Source organism: Moschus berezovskii, chromosome 21, assembly GCF_049115385.1.
Source record: "Moschus berezovskii isolate FMDL1 chromosome 21, NW_MosBer_1.0, whole genome shotgun sequence".
Lineage (NCBI taxonomy): Eukaryota > Metazoa > Chordata > Mammalia > Artiodactyla > Moschidae > Moschus > Moschus berezovskii.
This window is the reverse complement of record NC_142480.1, coordinates 6096450-6116209: the sequence shown is the minus strand read 5'-3', so window position 1 is coordinate 6116209 and position 19760 is coordinate 6096450. Positions and strand designations below refer to the sequence as shown.

The 19760-nt window shown below is 45.9% G+C and overlaps 1 long non-coding RNA gene across 1 annotated transcript in view; it reads right to left on the bottom strand.

The window, feature by feature from the left end:
- LOC148774477 (uncharacterized) overlaps window positions 1-16087 on the bottom strand; it is a 29999-nt gene extending 13912 nt beyond the window's left edge. The window contains exons 1-2 of the long non-coding RNA XR_016035697.1: window positions 15909-16087; window positions 15423-15496 (exon numbers count right to left, since the gene is read on the bottom strand). This is a non-coding gene — a long non-coding RNA (uncharacterized LOC148774477). The remainder of the gene's footprint in view (window positions 1-15422; window positions 15497-15908) is intronic.
- Window positions 16088-19760: the final 3673 nt, after the last annotated feature.

Below are 19760 nucleotides of genomic sequence, written 5' to 3'. Positions count from 1 at the left end.
TGCTTTTTAAAATTTAAATGGCAGTTATTCAGTGGTGTATATAGAAGTACTGCTGACTTTTGCATAGTAACCTGACATTCTGCAACCTTATCAATCTCACTTACCAGTTCTATTAGCTTTTCTGTAGTCTTCGGGATATTCTGTGTGGAAGATAACGTCATCTGGGAAGAAACAGTTGTGTTTCTTCCTTTCTAGTTCATATGGTGTTTATTTCTTTTTCATACCCCGTGTCATTGTCTAGAACCACACATGTACTGATGAACAGAAGTGGTAAAGCAGACATCATCACCTTGCTCCTGATCGTAAGGAAAAGCACTGTTTCTCACCAATAAGTGGGATGACAGCTATAAGCTAACTTGAAACTTTCTTGCTATAGCTGCTTTGTGAAGGATTTCTCTTATTGTTGTCCAGTAGCTCAGTTGCGTCCAACTCTTTGTGACCCCATGGACCGCAGCACACCAGGCTCCCCTATCCTTCACTGTCTCCCAACGTCTGCTCAAATTCATGTCCATTGAGATTTTGATGCCATCCACCCATCTCATCTTCTGACGCCCCCTTCTCCTTTTGCCTTCAATCTTCTCCAATGAGTCGACTCTTCGCATCAGGTGACCAAAGTATTGGAGCTGCGCTTCAACATCAGTCCATTCACTGATGTTTTAATTCCAGGTATAAAACCCACTTGGTCATGATGCATTGTCATTTTATATATTACTGGAGTCAGTTGGTTAAAATTTTTTTAAAGATTTGTATACCCAAGAAGGATATTAGTCTGTAGTCTCCTTTCTTGTGATATCTTTAAGTAGTTTCAGTATCAGGGTAAAGCCAGCCTCATGAAATAAGTCATATTATCCCCTCTTCTATTTACAGAAAGAGTTGCATGCAATTAATATTATTTATTTTTTAAATAACAGAAGTCACCAATGAAGCCAGCTGAGACTGGAGGACTTTTTGTTTATTTTTGTGGGAAAGTTTTTAACTATAAACTCAATTTATTTACTAGATATAGAGTTATTTAGGTTGCCTATTTCTTCTTGAGTGAGCTTTTGTAGCTTGTGTATTTTAAGGAACTTGTCCACTTCATGTAAGTTATAGAGTACGTTGGCATTAAGGTGTTAAGGTGCATTCTCTTATTATTATCTTAATATCTGTAGGACATGTCGCAATGCCTTCTCTCATTCTTGATACTGATCATTTGTGTCTTCTCTTCTTTTCCTAATGAGTCTAGCTATAGACTTACCAATTTTATTGATCACACAAAGAACTAGATTTTGGTTTTATTGCTTTTTCTCTGTTGCTTTTCTGTTTTCTCTTTCAGTGCGTTCTGCTCTTATCTTTATTTTCTTTTTTTTTGTTGTTGATTATTTTTAGTTTAGTTTCCTATGTTTTTTCTAATTTCTTAAAGTAGAAGATTAAGTTGCTGATCTGAGAAATTTTTCCTCAAATAAATATTTAACACTGTAAATTTCTCTTTAAGCACTGCTTTATCTGTGTCTCACTAATTTTTATGTTTTGCTTACAATTTTATTCATAGCAAAATATTTTTAAAATTTCCTTGTGATTTCTTCTTTGATGTATGATTCCTGAAGTGTGAGATTTACTTTCTACGTGTTTCTATGAATATTCCAAATCTCTTTTTGTTATTAACTTAAATTTAATCCTACTGTATTTATAAAACCTACTGTTATGTTTTATAATCACTAAAGTGTTTTAGGACTTGTTATTATAGCCCAGGATATCTTCTATCTTGATGAATATTCCTTATGTTCTAAAAAAGAACATGTGCTTTGCTTTTGTTGTTGACATGTTCTACAAATGTCAGTTAGGGCGAGGTGATATTATTTCTTAGTAGTAAAGTCTTCTATATCCTTTTTCACTTTCTATTAGTTCTATCCAATATCAAGAGAGAAGTATTAAATTTCCATTGTAATTATAGATTTGTCTATCTTTTTAATTGTTTCAGGTTTTCTGCACATAAAATTCTACTGTTAAATACATACGCATTTAGAATTATTACACCTTCTTCATAAGTTACATTGCTATGGGTACACTGATGGGAACTTCGCTGGTAGCTCAGTTGGCAAAGAATGTGCCTGCAGTGCAGGAGACCCAGATTCAATCCCTGGGTTGGGAAGATCCCCTGGAGAAGGAAATTGCAAACCACGCCAGTGTTGTTGCATGGAAAATCCCATGGACAGAGGAGCCTAGCAGGCTACAGTCCTTGGAATCGCAAGAGTTGGACATGACTTAACCACCGCAGTGTTGAGGGTTATCGTGGACGCTTTTATAGATGATAGTCAACTTTTGTCTGAGGTCCACTTAGGTGGAATAAATGATCTTGAAGTTCATTACCCTTCCCATTCCCATTTTCCAAAGCAATCACCAAGAAAAAAAAGGTTAACAAAATGAAAACCTAAAAGCTATTCTACCAATATATTTACCAGCGTGAAACTAGAAACCACTGAAAACAGCATGCATTTAAGCCCACACTGATAATCCACTGATAAAAAATGTGTGCTGCGTGCTTAGTCACTCAGTCATGTCTGACTCTTTGCAATCCCATGGACTGTAGCCCACCAGGCCCCTCTGTCCATAGCATTCTCCAAGCAAGAATACTGGAGTGGGTTGCCATTCCCTTCTCCAGGGGATCTTCCCAGACCAAGGATCAAATCCTTGTCTCCTGTATTGGAAGGCAGATTCTTGGCCACTGAGCCATCTGGGAAACCCAAATTAAGGAAATTTCAACTCTTTACCTATGTTTGATCTATAGGAATTTGGAATATTGGTGGGAAGTCAGGCTCCTTGATGGAATGCTAAGCTCTTAATCAACTCTAATAATGTCCTAAGTTTAATTTATGAGGACTACATTTGGTAACTTTTAAGAATTCAATGCATTCAGTTCAGTTCAGTTCAGTTCAGTCGCTCAGTCATGTCCGACTCTTTGCGACCCCATGAATCACAGCACGCCAGGCCTCCTTGTCCATCACCAACTCCCGGAGTTCACTCAAACTCATGTCCATCGAGTCGGTGATGCCATCCAGCCATCTCATTCTCTGTCTTCCCCTTCTCCTCCTGCCCCAAATCCCTCCCAGCATCAGACTCTTTTCCAGTGAGTCAACTCTTCGCATGAGGTGGCGGAAGTATTGGAGTTTCAGCTTTACCATCAGTCCTTCCAATGAACACCCAGGATTGATCTCCTTTAGAATGGACTGGTTGGATCTCCTTGCAGTCCAAGGGACTCTCAAGAGTCTTCTCCAGCACCACAGTTCAAAAGCATCAATTACTGATAAGTAAACATCAGCCATGCAAAACAACAAAAATAAATGGGCTTGTGCATCATTCGTGACTAAGAACTGGACTAGAATGTGCATTTCAAATTCATTTGAGACATTCCAGGAGCCCCTTGCTTCCCACCAGTGGACAGTGGACCACACATTGAGAAGCACAACTCCATACAAGGGTTCATTAGAGAAACTATTCTCAGGTATAGGAAACACTCTGCTTACCTTGAAACACAACAATGGCTCTTCTCACACCAGGGACACCAATCAATATATCCCTTTTCTCTTTGGGAGCCAGGAAGCTCAGAGACAAACTTTCCAATCAAACTTTAGAACCCTGTGTCTTGAGTGGTTTTATCCTCACTTCCTCTTTTTAAAGCAGCATTTGCCCTAATTTCATTACTCACATTATTCCAGTTTACTGAATGTCTTTCTTATCAGCCGTCTCTTTATCTTTTTTCTTGTGTGTGTATGTGGAACAGTGCACGGGAATGAATGAATCAATGCATGACTGTCTGTGGGTCGCATCAGATATTCCCACTAACCTTCCATGTGAAATTCCTGACCTCAGCTTTGCATTCTGTTTACCCACTCGGGCCCCTTGCAAGCTGCTAAAAATATCATTGGGTATTTATCAAGAAATGGAGTAGCCATCATGGTCAACAAAAGAGTCCAAAATGCAGTACTTGGATGCAATCTTAAAAATGACAGAGTGATTTCTGTTCGTTTCCAAGGCAAACAATTCAATATTACAGTAATCCAAGTCTATTCCCCAACCAGTAATGCTAAAGAAGCCGAAGTTGAACGGTTCTATGAAGACCTACAAGACCTTTTAGAACTAACACCCAAAAAAGATGTCCTTTTCATTATGGGGGACTGGAATGCAAAAGTAGGGAGTCAAGAAACACCTGGAGTAACAGGCAAATTTGGCCTTGGAGCACAGAATGAAGCAGGGCAAAGGCTAATAGAGTTTTGTCAAGAGAACGCACTGGTCATAGCAAACACCCTCTTCCAACAACACAAGAGAAGACTCTACACATGGACATCACCAGATGGTCAACACTGAAATCAGATTGATTATATTCTTTGCAGCCAAAGATGGAGAAGCTCTATACAGTTAGCAAAAACAAGACCAGGAGCTGACTGTGGTTCAGATCATGAACTCCTTATTGCCAACTTCAGATTTAAATTGAAGGCAGTAGGGAAAACCACTAGACCATTCAGATATGACCTAAATCAAATCCCTTATGATTATACAGTGGAAGTGAGAAAAAGATTTAAGGTACTAGATCTGATAGCTAGAGTGCCTGATGAACTATGGACAGAGGTTCGTGACATTGTACAGGAGACAGGGACCAAGACCATCCCCATGGAAAAGAAATGCAAAAAAGCAAAATGGCTGTCTGAGGAGGACTTACAAATAGCTGTGAAGAGAAGAGAAGCAAAAAGCAAAGGAAAAAAGGAAAGATATAAGCATCTGAATGCAGAGTTCCAAAGAATAGCAAGGAGAGATAAGAAAGCCTTCCTCAGCGATCAAAGCAAAGAAATAGAGGAAAACAACAGAATAGGAAAAACAAGAGATCTCTTCAAGAAAATTAGAGATTCCAAGGGAACATTTCATGCAAAGATGGGCTCGATAAAGGACAGAAATGGTATGGACCTAACAGAAGCAGAAGATATTAAGAAGAGGTGGCAAGAATACACACAAGAACTGTACAAAAAAGATCTTCATGACCAGGATAGTCACGATAACATGATCACTGAGCTAGAGCCAGACATCTTGGAATGTGAAGTCAAGTGGGCCTTAGAAAGCATCACTATGAACAAAGCTAGTGGAGGTGATGGAATTCCAGTTGAGCTATTTCAAATCCTGAAAGATGATGCTGTGAAAGTGCTGCACTCAATATGCCAGCAAATTTGGAAAACTCAGCAGTGGCCACAGGACTGGAAAAGGTCAGCCTTCATTCCAATCCCAAAGAAAGCCAATGCCAAAGAATGATCAAACTACCGCACAATTGCACTCATCTCACACGCTAGTAAAGTGATGCTCAAAATTCTCCAAGCCAGGCTTCAGCAATATGTGAACCGTGAACTCCCAGATGTTCAAGCAGGTTTTAGAAAAGGCAGAGGCACCAGAGATCAAATTGCCAACATCCGCTGGATCATGGAGAAAGCAAGAGAGTTCCAGAAAAACATCTATTTCTGCTTCATTGACTATGCCAAAGCCTTTGACTGTGTGGATTTCAATAAACTGTGGAAACTTCTGAAAGAGATGGGGGAATACCAGATCACCTGACTTGCCTCTTGAGAAACCTGTATGCAGGTCAGGAAGCAACAGTCAGAACTGGACATGGAACAACAAACTGGTTCCAAATAGGAAAAGGAGTACTTCAAGGCTGTATATTGTCACCTTGCTTATTTAACTTATATGCAGAGTACATCATGAGGAACGCTGGGCTGGAAGAAGCACAAGCTGGAATCAAGATTGCCGGGAGAAATATCAATAACCTCAGATATACAGATGACACCACCCTTATGGCAGAAAGTGAAGAGGAACTAAAAAGCCTCTTGATGCAAGTGAAAGAGGAGAGTGAAAAGGTTGGCTTGAAGCTCAACATTCAGAAAACGAAGATCATGGCATCTGGTCCCATCATTTCATGGGAAATAGATGGGGAAACAGTGGAACCAATGTCAGACTTTATTTTTCTGGGCTCCAAAATCACTGCAGATGGTGTTTGCAGCCTTGAAATTAAAAGATGCTTACTCCTTGGAAGGAAAGTTATGACCAATCTAGATAGTATATTAAAAAGCAGAGACGTTACTTTGCCAACCAAGGTCCGTCTAGTCAAGGCTATGGCTTTTCCCGCGGTCATGTATGGATGTGAGAGTTGGACTGTGAAGAAAGCTGATCACCGAAGAATTGATGCTTTTGAACTGTGGTGCTGGAGAAGACTCTTGAGAGTCCCTTGGACTGCAAGGAGATCCAACCAGTCCATCCTAAAGGAGATCAGTCCTGGGTGTACATTGGAAGGACTGATGCTAAACCTGAAACTCCAATACTTTGGCCACTTCATGCGCCGAGTTGACTCACTGGAAAAGAGTCTGATGCTGGGAAGGATTAGGGGCGGAAGGAGAAGGGGACGACAGAGAATGAGATGGCTGGATGGCATCACCGACTCGATGGACATGAGTTTGAGTGAACTCCGGGAGTTGGTGATGGACAGGGAGGCCTGGCGTGCTGTGATTCATGGGGTCGCAAAGAGTCGGACACGACTGAGCAACTGAACTGAACTGAACTGAACTCTTTTAAGTTAGAGGAGCAACAAAGTCAGCACCCTACCAGCCATCCCCAAATTGCAGACTTGGCCAGCACCTGGTGGGCATGAAAGTGAAAGTGAAAATCCCTCAGTCATATCGAACTCTTTGTGACCCCATGGACTGCCACCCACCAGGCTTCTCTGACCATGGAATTCTCTAGGCAAGAATAATGGAGTATTCTTGGTACCCATTCGCTTCTCCAGGGGATCTTCCCGACCCAGGGATCAAACTTGGGCCTCCTGCATTGGCAGGCAGATTCTTTACCATCTAACCCACCAGGGAAGCATGGTGGACATGAGATGACGGAGAAATAAGAAGCTGTCCTGGCCCCATCGCATGACAGTGGAAGCCGTCTGCCGGGGAATGCCTGGTGTGTTGTGCTAGAGCAGTTACCAGGGTCTGGAGTCCCAGCAAACATGACATTGTAATCTCAGTTATGTTTTATTTATGGGAAGTGGTGGCACAGTGAGGGTGTGTTAACAAACAAAGATGATTGCTTCTGAGCCACTCTCGTCCTGAGGTAATTAACACACAGTAATGCACCAGTTGGGGGATTCAAACAGCCAACAACCTTTTCCATAGGAAAATGATCTGCAACACCCAGGCCGAAAGGGTGGAATCTGGAGGAAGAAGGACGTGTTTTATCTTTGGTTAAAGGTGCCTCATTAAAAGGCACTGGCATAAATTACCCTTCCTTTAAAAAAAAAATCCATATAACATTAAGAAAACTACAGAGTATAAAATGTCAGAGGCAGAGATGTGTGGATTTGCAGCTGTTGGTAAAGAGGGCCAGGGGCTCCCTGTGTATCTTGCATGGCATAAATTAAAAATATTGACTGCAACCCAAATAGCATTTGCAATCAGCTCAATGTGGCAATGTGTTATACAGACCATTTGCTTTTAAAAAAATTAAAATATGAATCAAACTTGGATGACAAAGAAGTTCAACTTCTCGGGAAAAATCAAATACATCATCAAAAGGTCACAATTCGTAGACAAATTGCTGTTAAAATTTATGACTTGTTTGCAAAATCTACTGTTGATCATTGGTAACTGCTAAATGCTTGGGCGCCTTCTGACAAAATAAATAAATAAATAAAGCACTCTGCATTCATTAGGGAGAAAAATATGAAAAACTACCTGGGATGCTGATACCTAGCTGAGGGAGGGCAGCAGACGAGGGTGCTAGTCTGGGTGAAGCGGAGGAGGGAGGAATCCAAAAGGGAAGAGGAAGGAGCTGTGGTCAGGCTAACACACGAGCCCCCTGGGGAAAATCTGAGATGGCCAGTTGTCTAAAAAAGCACAAAAGTCAGAGCATCCAAACATTAAGCAGCAAGGTTCCTTAGGCCCCAGGGGACGTGCTTAGAACTTCTGCACCATTCTGCCCTTCCCAAGGGTCCCCACGCTGACCCTCGTCTGGGCCGGGTTTTCCAACATCATTCCCTGCAAATCTCCAAAGTCGCTGGTGGCAGAGACCATGCCCAGGCCAGAAGGACTCCCCCCCACCAACCCAGTGCCCAGCAGAGGACCCGGCATGGAGCAGAGCACACCAGAAGGCTATGGGGTCTCTCCCCAGCATCTTCCCCACTTCCCTCATTGGATGGCAGCTATAATCTGGGGTGGGGTAGAAATGGTCCCCCTCCATTTCCATCCTAGCCTGCCCCACACCTTGCCATCCTGATTGGTTTAGAAAACCAGGATTAACCAGCACCTGACTTTCTTCTGGCCCAGGAGTTGATTGAAGAACAGCCACGCGGACCGATGGCTCTGCCTTCTCTCTCAGGCCGATGAGAAGGGAGGGAAAGGCGGCTGGGGAATTCTAGGAAAGAGGGTTCCTTCCTCTTCTGAGAGAGCCCCTGGAAATCTGTGCCATCCCTCCTGGGGACCACATGAGGTGAGGCTGAGAAATGAAAGGGAAGGGGGTGGAATGGGGCAGGTACACGGAACCCAGCTGTGATGGAGAACGCCACAGTGAAGCCTCCGGGGTGCCCTCTGAAGTTAGGTTGAGGTCATGTCATTCGGCCTGGTCAAGGGGATGGGGACAGAAGTGATATTCTCCACCCCCAGCGCTGACCCAGCGGGGCATCTGTGTGTGACTCTCCGTATGTCCCAATGCTGAAGGCTCAACGCCGAGGATCCAGCAGAGACCCCCGAGGAGACTCTAATCAGCAAAGGTGGACAAGTCCTGTGTAGGCTGCCGGGTTTGATGGCCACTGGTCACCTGTGGCTACTGAGCCCTTGAAAGGTGGCCAGTGCAACGGAGGAACTGAGTCTTTAATTTTATTGATTTTAAAAATTAATTTGTATTGAAGCAGTTGCCGGTGGCAACCCCAGTTCTAGAACATGTCAGCAAAGCGAGAAAAAACAGGCTGGAATGCCTGAATCTCTCCATAGGAAGCTGCCCAGCAGCCACTGTGACATTAACAAGAAATCAACCTTAATTATCATAGAATGAGTCACTGTGATTTTGAGAGGGTGTCAGCAGTGAATGGTCCTGACTGACGCACTAGTGCTTACTGAGTGTTGACTCGGCGCACCTTGTGAGCACGCTGCATGCCGTATCTTACTTACCCATGGGACTGCCCTGGAGGCTCAGGTGGTAAAGAATTCGCCTGCAATGCAGGAGACTCCAGTTCTATTCCTGGGTCGGGAAGATCCGCTGGAGAAAGGAAAGGCTACCCATTCCAGCGTTCTTGGGCTTCCCCTGTGGCTCAGCTGGTAAAGAATCTGCCCGCAACACGGGAGACCTGGGCTCAATCCCTGGGTTGGGAAGATCCCTTGGAGAAGGGACAGGCTACCCAGTCCAGTATTCTGGCCTGGAGAATTCCATGGACTGTATAGTCCATGGGGTCGCAGAGTTGGACACGACTGAGGGACTTTCACTTTCACAGCAACAACAGCAGGACATCAGTAGCATTATCACCCACGAGTTACAGATGAGGAAACTGAGGCTCCAGGTGGTCACTCGTTATAGAAAGAAGCTGAATGGAATCCCCACCCAAGTCATCCAGCCTCAGAGCTAAAATCAAGGGACCCATGATGGATGCTCTCTCTAGTCGAGGCCCAGAAGGAAGGCAGTGGTTACAATGGAGATGATCCCCAAAGGGTTCTATCATCTAAGAGGGGTCAGAGAAGAAGGCTCATGGCATAAGAGGTGCCAGGGACCTGGTGGTCTTGCCCCTGGCTTTGACCTCCTCCCTGGCTGCTGCTTCGGAGGGACAGGCAGCTGATTCCTGGGGTTTGGTGCTCCCCCTACAGCAGGTGGGTATCCCTCCACCAAGGACAGTGGGATACTCCTGCTTCCCAAACCCACAGCCCTTCAGGACTCAGGGTGTTAAACGCCACAGGGGACCACACCAGGGCTTAAGTGTCCATAGGTGAGACAGCACCATGTGGTCTGCCAAGCAGGAGGTCCGGGAGGGACCCTGAGCCATGTGTCCCAGGACACAGGAGGGAGGAGGGAACAAGAGGAGACAGGGACATCGTGGGAAAAGACTGGACGTCTGGGAAGAGCCTGCGGTTCTCCCAGGGGCAGGAGGCTTCCTCTGAGGGATTCACAGAGGCCAGCGAGGTGGACTCGGGGTTGGCATTCAGCTGCTAAGTGATGTCCAACTCTTTGCAACCACATGGACTGCAGCACGCCAGGCTTCACCATCTCCCAGAGCTTGCTCAAACTCATGTTCATTGAGTCAGTGATGCCATCCAACCATCTCGTCCTCTGTCATCCGCTTCTCCTCCTGCCTTCGATCATTCCCAGCATCAGGGTCTTTTCCAGTGAGTCGGCTCTTCGCATCAGGTGGCCAAAGTATTGGAGCGTCAGCATCTGTCCTTCCAGTGAATATTGAGGGTTGATTTCCTGGACTTGGGGTGGCCATCGTTTCTGTGGTTGTTTATTTAATACATCTAGGCTTCCCAGGTGACTCAGTGCTAAAGAATCCACGTGCCAATGCAGGAGTTCTAGGAGATACAGGTTTGATCCTTGGGTCAGGAGGATCTCCTAGAGGAGGGCATGGCAACTCACTCCAATATTCTTGCCTGGAGAATCCCACGGACAGAGGGGCCGGGTGGGCTACAGTCCATGGGGTCATAGCCCACACATTTATCATATCCGTCACCTCCTACCATACGTCTAGGAATGTAAATTCTTCAGAGCCTTTCCTCAATCATCAGTTCATCAATCTTTCAACCATGCTGTGGGGGGAGGGGACACACATCCACCCAGTTTGCACAGAAGGAAACAGGCTGATGGGACTGGCTGGGGCAAGACCTGGGAGAAAACACCGATAAGGAGACAGGAGGCGCAAGCTGACGGGGCGGGGTCTGGGGAGAGGTCAGCTCTGAGCATGAGCACTCATTTGACCCACACAGGGCTTCTCACCTGTGAACTCCCCCAAATATCCTGCATCAGAATCTCTCAGGATTTATATTTAAAATGCACATTCCAGGCCCCAGACCTGCTGACCGAGAATCTCCAAGCAGCGTGAGCTGGGAATCTGTATTTTAAGTGCAAACTCCATGGGTTTTGTGTGGGCGCTTTCAGGGTGGCACAGTGGTAAAGAACAGCCTGACAATACAGGAGACACAAGAGTCGCAGGTTCGATCCCTGGGTTGGGAAGATCCCCTGGAGGAGAAAATGGCTCCCCACCCCAGTATTCTTGCCTGTAGAATTCCATGGACAGAGGAGCATGGCGGGCTGCAGTCCCTGGGGTCACAAACAGTTGGACACAACTGAGCGACTGAGCAGCATGGGTCATACTCCGACAAGAAAGAGTGTGAAAACTGGCCTGTAGATCAAGTTTGGGGGCTCCATGTGCTCAGGGAGCCTGTGGGGCTTTTTCCAGGGAGGAGCAGACTTCTGGACAGGGTCACTGGCCCCTAGAGCCCTCAGTTCAGTTCAGTTCAGTTCAGTCACTCAGTCGTGTCCGACTCTCTGCGACCCCATGAATCACAGCACACCAGGCCTCCCTGTCCTGACCCAAATGGGTGTTGCGCCGCATCTTTGCCCAGAGGGACGCTCCCTGAGGTGTATGCACTCTGGGTGTGCAGCACAGGGGAGGGAGGAAAGGAGCAGAGATGTAGAACAGAAGGAGAGACGGAGGCAACTCAGCGATGACAGACAGACAGAGCAAGAAAGTGGAGGGCGAGGGAGGCGGGGGAGCAGGAGAGAGACAGGAAGACAGAGGGAGACTGTGCAACGTGATGGCTCCCATCTGCCAGGCCCCGGCCCTTCCCACGAGCAAGGGCAGGCCAGGCGGATCAGTACCCCGCCCACAGAGCAGCCCCCATCCCACATGCCAGCCACCCCCTGCCCAGCTGCCAGGCGCTCAGGACTGGGTCATGTGGGTGTCTCCGTGACTATGCCCAGTGAAGCGCCCCCAGACACACACGTGGTGGGGGCGGGGCAGGAGGGGGCAAACCTTCCCAGAGCCCAGGAGTCCAGGGTGGGAGACCGCGGATTCTCTGCAGACTGAGGGGTACGGGCAGGGGTGGGAGGCAGGAGGCAAAGAGGCTGGGGTGACAAGGGGCACGGTCAAGGGCTTGCTGGGAAGCTGGGACCATGACCCAGAGATGAAAGGGACGGCAAGTGGAATTTTGTTGGGCACCTTCAGGTACCAGGGGCCTTGGCTGCCTTATGCTGTTTGACCCTCACAGTTCTGCAGTGAGGAGATCTTGTCCAGATAGTACGATATGAAACAGAGGCCAAGAGATCACAGACCCCAGAGCCAAGACTCCTGCTCAGTCTCAAGTGCATTCAATTCTATATCCCACATTCCTTCCACTGCACGCAAGTTTCCAAGTTTACAAGACAACAAAGAACAGTACAGGAGACTTTGGAAACAGTTCAGATTGACAATACCAGGGCTATCACAAGGTAGTCAGGACCCACCATAGACAGAAAGGGTCAGGGGTCTGGGGAAAGCAAAGTAGTTTCAGCAGAACGTCTTGGGATGGCCCCAGGGGTGGAGGGATTTATCTGTTTATTTATTTAAAATTCTCTATCTCACCATCTTCTAAAAAGTATTGAGGAAGTTACAGTAAGATCACATGTTCACTGTGCATGCTTAGGCACTCAGTCGTGTCTGACTCTTTGCGACCCCATGGACTGTAGCCCACCAGGCTCCTCTATCCATGGGATTCTCCGGGCAAGAATACTGGAGTGGATTGCCATTTCCTCCTCCAGGGGATCTTTCTGACCCAGAGACATAGACACTCTGATTCTTTACCACTGAGTCACCTGGGAAGCCACTACATGTCCATTGAGGCTGTCAAAATAGAAACTCAAAAATAATATTGAAGGAAAGATATGTTTTTACATCACCACATGGATCAAAGGAGGAATATCTTTTTAATCTCAACCTAATACCAACGCTGTGATTGAACATTAAATTTACAGGGAGCTTCCTGGCAGCTGTGGCATGAAGGGAATTGCAAGAAGACACATGATTCAGATACAAATGAACTATATGGGCTTATCAAAAGAGATACTTATTTCCCAATGCTAAGTCCTAGAAACCAGGGATAAGGGTTCCAGATGAATAAAAGGTCGCAAACATGTGTTTTCCTGTTATATTGTTATATACACAGACTTACATATACATAACTACACACATAAAAGATGTGCTTATAGCAATAGTTATATGCTTGTTTATATAACTCTATATACGCTTATAGTTTCATATATATGATCATATAGACCTATATAGCTTTATATGCAACTGTAGCTGTAGAGTTACACAGTATGTAGTTAAATGTTACATAGTTATATATAGCATATGCATGAATCTGTGTGTGTGTATCTAAACTCAAAAGAAAGGGAATCCTTTCATAACAAACCATAATAGAAAAGAATATGAAATGAATACATGTGTGCTGCCCTTAGTCGCTCAGTCGTGTCCGACTCTGCGACCCCCTGGACTGTGGCCCACTGGGCTCCTCTGTCCATGGGATTCTCCAGGCAAGAATACTGGAGTGAGCTGCCATTTCCTTCTCCAGGGGATCTTCCCCACCCAGGAACTGAACCCAGGTCTCCCTCATTGCAGGTAGATTCCTTACCATCTGAGCCACCAGTGTGTGTTAGTTTCTGGTGTATATATAAAAATCACTCTGCTGTACACCAGAAACTAACAGAATAAAATCAACTGTAACTTTAAAAAAATGAAGTTGGATGTAACTTGCCTTCCCTTATGGCTCAGTGGTAAAAAATCTGTCTTCCATGGAGGAGATGAAAGTTGGATCCCTGGGTCAGGAAGATCTCCTGGAGGAGGGTATGGCAACCCACTCCAGTATTCTTGCCTGGAGAATCCCATGGACAGAGGAGTCTGGTAGCCTATGGTCCATAGGGTTTCAAAAAGTTCGGACATGACTGAGCGACTAAACAAGAGCAGTTAACAGGGGGAATCCTGGAAAGCAAAAGGAATCACAGCCAGTCCAGGAACAGAAGCTGAACTAACGGACTAGAGCTCTGGCATCTGTCCCTGTGATGCTGGGCACCTAGAGTGGATCCTTCTTCATAAAGCCTGGATTCTGAAGAACTGCTCTGCCGAGAAAAGCTGGACAAGAAATGCTACACTCTCTGGAACACGAGGAAGAAGTGTGTGATCTCTCTGGACCTTGGGTAGAAGTCACTGGGGCCAAGTGTATGTGGGATCCAGGTTTACACTCCCTTTCCAGACCAGTGAAGACACTGGGGCCCTGCAGAAGCAGCCATGAACGTGTTCTAAAGAAGTTTTTATAGCGGAAGTCATCCGATTCACCCAGAGGGGAACTCACAAAGATGAACTCACAATCAGAAACCACAATCACCATGGAGTCAGATCCATACCTGCACTTAGCTAGATCATCTGGAGTCACAGCATATGAATATTTTCTCTTCTTCTAAAAGTTAACATCATCTCAACTATTACCTAAGTCTTCAACACCCTCATTTCCAATGGATATAAATATTCCATTTGAACAAACTCTTTTGCATTCATTCACTCCTTTTTTGTTGAATACAGAGGCTACTTCTAACATCCTGCTGTCGTGTGTGTCATTCACTGGAGTGCTTTCTCCTCATGAATAATAAGCAATGAGTCTATGGTTCTTTTTTCCCTTTAGCTACCAAGAAATGTGGACTCAGATCTATGATTTAAGTGTAGCAACATATAGCCTGCTTCTCTCGGCTGTAATTTTACATAGGTGTATATGCCTAGCTCATCGTTTCATCTCTTATTTATTTATAACCCTGCTGCTTATTTATATTTTATTATGCTTCCTATTGGCCTCCTCAGAAGTTTGTGAAACCGTTACAAAAGAATTTAATGAAATGTCAAAGTGACCATCTGTAGGCATATAACTCTTCCTCTCTCTAGGAATTGTTTGGTGGTTCAGATGGTAAAGAATCTGCCTGTAACGTGGGAGACGTGGTTTCAATCCCTGGGTTGGGAAGATCCCCTGAAGGAGGGCATGGCAACCCACTCCTGTATTCTTGCCTGGAGAATCGCATGGAGAGAGGAGCCTGGCGGGCTACAGTCCACAGGGTCGCAAAGAGTCAGACACGACTGAGAAACTAAGCACAGCACAGCACGTGCTTAGTACAGTTGCTGAGAATAACGTGACCAGATCAAATAACCACAATATCGTTTAGCTCTTAATACACACTACCCCAGAGCTTTCAAAAGAAGATGGGGGAACGTGGTTGAAACATAATAGAGGCAACAAAATGGAGCCCTCAATTACACCAACAAATGCGGGCCCAAAGACTTAGTCAGGCTGGTGTCAAAGGTGAGGCTGGAGGGCTGGGAGGGTCACCTGTGGTCTGCCTCTGAATTGCTCCCTTTCACTTACCAGCTCCTCGTTGTACCATGGGGCGTGGAGTAGATGCTTTGTACAATCTTGTCAATGGAAGGAAGGAAGAAGAGCTAGGAAGAAAGAAGGGGAGGGAGATACCATCTCTGATTCTCAGTAGCTCCTGGCTTTCCCGCAAGACCTGCCTACCCGGCCTACCCTTTGGAAATTTCAGCCTGCAGTGCATTTTGAGCCAAAGGCACTTCACATGGCCTGTCCCATGAGCGACACGTCAGGCTCGTTATAGCATCGTGGGGCTTGGACAGAGAGAGTGACCACCCACTTCTAGACAGGACCTCTGGGTTCACATCCTAGGGTATGTCCCACACTAGACATTTCTTATTTATTACAACTTTTGTTATAAAAGGTCACAGGAACACAGGTATATTTTGATCATGACCTGTGAGAAGGAAACCACAGTAAAGGGAAACAGTTCGGATGGTGGCAGGACACTTGGCTGGATGGGACAGGACTGGGTTTCCTAACCTGTAACCAAGGACACGTCTCCTCCAGCCTCCTGTTGGACTCTGTGAAGTGAAGTCACTCAGTCGTCTCCAACTTTGCGACTCCGTGGACTGTAGCTCACCAGGCTCCTCAGTCTATGGAATTTTCCAGGCAAGAGTACTGGAGTGGGTTGCCATTTCCTTCTCCAGGGGATCTTCCCAACCCAGGGATCAAACCCAGGTCCCGCATTGCAGTCAGACACTTTACCGTGTGAGCCACCAGAGAAGCCCTCTGTGCTCCCATCCGAAAGACAGAACTCTGTCGGTTCACTGACTGCCTCCCCAGCTAATTGGGAGTCATCCAAGCCCTGGACTGCATCTTCAGGGCCTAGGAGTATGGGGCACTCGGGAAGAACTCTGGGATCATTAAGGAAACAAATAACTGAATAGGTGGATGGATGTCCCGTTCTGCCCACTAAAATCTAAACCCCAGGAAGGCAGGGGTGAGTCTTCTTGATCTGTAACTTCCGAGCAGAGTCTCTGAACACAGAATAGATCTTTGATAAGTGTTCATTAATGAACAACTTGTAGATGGTTGGCTGGATGGATGATGGATAGAAGGACGGATAAAAGGATGAGAGATAGATGGATGGATGGATGGACAGGTAGATGGATGGATGGATAGATAGATGGGTAGATAAACAGACTGTTGGGCAGACAGATGGCTGGCTGGATAAATGAACAGATAGATGCACTATATTTTAGGGTTTGGGAGAAGATTCCTGTATTAGATGGATTTGTACTAGATGCTTTTCAGGGTCCAACTAACTATATGATTTTGCTTCTCCATGGGCTTTACTGTGCTTTTCCAACAACCATGTATTTTCCTGCGCCATACCCTCTGCAAGACAGGCCACTTCTCCTCACCTGTCCTCATCTTCCTGGTGAATCCTTGCACTTTTTTCAAAGAGCAGCACAATTTCCAGAATCCTCCCTCTCCGCAGCCGATTATTGCCTCCCTCTTCCAGGCTCCTCTCACTGCCACGTTGCCCCATCCTGCACCCTTGTTTCATAAGGCATCTCTCTCGTTAAACAAGGAGGCCCCCAAGAGCAAAGACCAGGCCTGACCTCCAGCTCAGTCTTGGCTTTGGGAATTAAATAGACTTTTAAGCTCACTCTGCTTTGACTTCTTTAGCACATCCTGAATGGTCTTTAACCAGAATCCTATAAAATTGTTTTGAAGGTTAGGCAGAGCCGGCAATTAGTGACTAAGATTTTACCGGCACATAAGAAAGTCAGAATTTCATCTTCCCTGGCTTGAAAGTTACAAGTTTCATTATCTGTTTCATCACATTTGCATTTTTTATAAAAGCTCTATTCGTTTCGTTTTACCTCTGAAGTAGAAGAGGATGTTTTCCAGCTTTAATTGCTGAACTTACAGCTCAAGAGTGAGCTGTTTAGCAGCCTGCTCTGAGGTTCCAGCCATGCTTGGGACCACTTAGAAAAAGAGGAGATGAGACTCTGTGACTTGAGACTGGTGACTCCGAGGTACAGCCACCAAAAACATGGGCTTTTCTGTTCTTGAGAACCCATTCTCACCCTGATTTTCACCAGCTAAATACGGAACATTTCTGACTTTAACTTTCCCATCAAATTGTGTTCCTTTCTGTGCACACGGCATGCTGATCTGAAGGCTAAATGGGTCCTTCCAGATGACCTTAATGCTCCATTTTACAGATAGGAAAACTGAGGCCCAGAAAAGGGAAAGGACTGGCCTGAGGTCACAGAGCCCCTGGTGAGGACTGAGTGGAGCTTTTCGTTTGTTTGCCCTGCTGGTGATCTCTAAGCTGGGCTTTCTTAGAAGGGCTGGGATGGTGAGAATGACACGTCATCCCAAGCAATAAGGTTCAGATGTTTGTTCCTCAACCTTAAGATGGAGGCTCTTCCCCAAATGAGCACATTCCCTTGTGCTCCAATCAGAAAGCAGCTGAGCTTTTCAATGCTGCTATTTGCTCAGTTTTCTAGGCAGGAAAAATCACATGGCTCAGACACGGGCATCCTAAAGCCAGTGAGGGACAGATTTGGAGCCCAGAATCTACAGAAAAGAACATAATTCTTTGCAGGGAGGGTTTTTATTCTCTACACCCTAGAAATTTTGTTCATTGGAGGGACTGATGCTGAGGCTGAAGCTCCAATACTTTGGTCACCTGAGGCAAAGAGCCAACTCTCTGGAAAAGACCCTGATGCTGGGAAAGACTGAAGGCAGGAGAAGGGGATGACAGAGGACAAGATGGTTAGATGGCACCACCAACTCACTGACATGAGTTTGAGCAAGCTCCAGGAGATGGTGAAGGACAGGGAAGCCTGGCGTGCCGCCGTCCATGGGGTCACAAAGAGTCCGACACAACTGAGCAACTGGACAAACAAACAAAACAAAAAACAGCCTAGAAATCCGCGGCAGGGCTTCTCCTGATTGGTTCAGTTCAGTTCAGTTCAGTCGCTCAGTCGTGTCTGACTCTTTGCAACAGTTATGGACTCCATTTTTGGTGCTGGACTTTAAATCCAGCACCTGTATCTTTAAACATGTATCTGTCCAGTGCTTAGATATGTTGGGAGAATGGTGACTTTCTGGAGACAGGACACAGAGGCACACACGGCTCTTACTCCTGTTATCTCCTCTGTGGGCAGAACACACACAGCATCTTCATAAATATAGCTCGGTGTTGTTTTCATTTTTTGCAAAGTCTTCTTGGGAAGATTCCCAGGCTGCCTACCTGGTTTGTGGATGGTGCCCAGTGAGTTTGCAGAAAAGTGACTTGAGTGGAACATTTTTTGTGTCTTAAAGAGTCGGAAGCATAAGAAGAGCGGTCAGGGGGACTTCCCTGACAGTCCAGTGTTTAAGACTTCATGCTTTCACTGCAGAGGGCGCAGGTTCGATCCCTGGTCAGGCAACTAGGATCCCACAGGCCTTGGGATGTGACCAGAAAAAAAAATAAGATTAGTCAAGAACTAAGTGGGTGTTTGATCCCTTTTCACTCAGGGCTGGGCTCTGCCTCTCACTCGTAGAAGGAAAGCAGTGGTTTACTAAGTGGCTAAAACCCAATGGGAAGCTGTCATCTTCCCCTTCCATCTTACTGACTGCTCCAAACCCAGCACTGGGAAAAGCCCAGTGAAAGGCTATTTCCTTCCAAAAGACCATGCCTCCTCCTCTGGATCTGTGATATTATCCCCAAAGAAAGCATGCCCCGATCTATCAACCTCTCACACTGGACAGGAAGAAGGTGGTGCTCCTGTGTGATTCCATTCAAACTCACAGATGGGTGGAGATGCTCTCTACTCGAACAGCCTCCCTTTCACAATGGAGACCCAAGGGTACCAGACTAAGGACCAGGGCAGCCAGACCTCTGTCCTACTCATTCTGACCCCTTACCCAGTGGCTCTCCCTGGGAATTCAGGAAATGTTAGCTGAAACAAACTAGACCCAAGTCTTGTCATTCCCAGATGAAGGCTTTTACTTCTAAACCACTTGGTCTCAAACTTGGCTGTTTGCGAGTCACCTGGGTCATTTTCAAAAATACCGATGCCTAGATCTTGCCTCGAAAGAGTCTGATAGAAATTGTTCTGGGGTGGGGCCTGGACACAAGGATTTTGAGAAACTCTCACGTGATTCCAATGTGCAACCAGGAGTGAGAACCACCATTCCACATCACAGCGCTTCACAGAGGTAAAGAAAAAGCACTGCTAGTCTCTCCTGCCATTACTCCCTGTCCTCTCAGACACAAGAGTAACGGGTTTGAGTCAGGAGAAAAATGGAGAAAGACCTTTAATTCACCCTTGGAAATAAGCTGTCCATCCCCTACCCTTGAAAGACACAGAAAAGGACAAGGTTTGGAGA